Raw genomic sequence first — 1,291 nt, forward strand, 5'->3', positions numbered from 1 at the left:
GCAGGAAGAAGAAAAGGAACTAGCCCAGCTTTGGGCAGGGAGTCACCAGGTCAGAGTTAAGCTTCCAGGCAAAACCTCAGCTCTGAGTTTCCTGGTCTTCAAACATTTTTCTCTCCTGGTTTTCACATTTACAAGTTGGTGCATTCAAAGCAGAATGCCTGTCAGCTCCTGGGCCCATCCCACTGGACCTCAGTATTGTCCCTTGCACAGCCTTGAGACCTTTTTGGGTGGGGCAGAGGGATCCTCCCAGCCATCCCTTTGCCCCAAAAGCCCCAGGGCTCTGCACAATGAGGACTTGAAAATGAAATTTAAGTTGCAGCAGGGCTCTTCATGGTCTGGAGCAGACTGCAAGGATACAGTAAGATGCATCTTTGGGGTGTGGGCATACCTGGGGAACATGAGTGTCCCTGGGCTGGAAGTATCACATATTCGTCAGTGACCCAAATGAAGGTACAGATGACCCCTCAACCAGTTTGGTGATGCTACAGAACTGGGAAGAGTGGCTGACACACCGTCAGGCTGTGATGCCGTTCAGTGAGACCTGGACAGTCTGGAGAGTCAGGTGGAGAGGAACTGGATGAAGTTCAACAAGGGCAAGTTTAGGGTCCTGCACCTGGGCAGGAATAACCCCCTGCACCAGTAGAGGTCAGGGGGTGACCTGCTGGGAAGCAGCTCTGCAGAGAAGGACCTGGGAGCACTGGTGGACGAGTTAACCATGAGCCAGCAACTGGCCTTTATGGCCAAGATGGCCAATGGTCTCCCGGGGTGCATTAAGAAGAGTGTGACCAGCAGGCCCAGGGAGGTTGTCCTCCCCCTCTACTCTGCCCTAGTGAGGCCACCTCTGGAGTCCTGTGTCCAGTGCTGGGTTCCCTGGTTCAAGAGAGACAAGGACCTACTAGAGACAGTCCAGCGGAGGCTGCAAGGATGAGGAGGGGGCTGGAGCCATCTCTGTGCCGAGGAAAGGCTGAGAGCCCTGGGGTTGTTTAGCTTGGAGAAGAGGATGCTGAGAGGGGATCTAAATACATATCCAAATATCTAAGGATTGGGGGTCAGGAGGAGGGGTCAGACTCTGCCCAGTGGTGCCCAGTGACAGGACAAGGGGCAACGGGCACAAACTAGAACCCAGGAAGTTCCATGAGGACAAACTTCTTTACTTTGAGGATGAGGGAGCCCTGGCCCAGGCTGCTCAGAGAGGTTGCAGAGTCTCCTTATCGGGAGAGATCCCAACCCCGCCGGCACACCACCCTCTGCCACCTGCTCTGGACTGGATGATCCTCAGAGGTCCCTTCCA

The sequence above is a fragment of the Buceros rhinoceros genome, unplaced genomic scaffold (assembly GCF_000710305.1).
Source record: "Buceros rhinoceros silvestris isolate BGI_N320 unplaced genomic scaffold, ASM71030v1 scaffold6956, whole genome shotgun sequence".
In the NCBI taxonomy this organism is placed as follows: Eukaryota; Metazoa; Chordata; class Aves; order Bucerotiformes; family Bucerotidae; genus Buceros; species Buceros rhinoceros.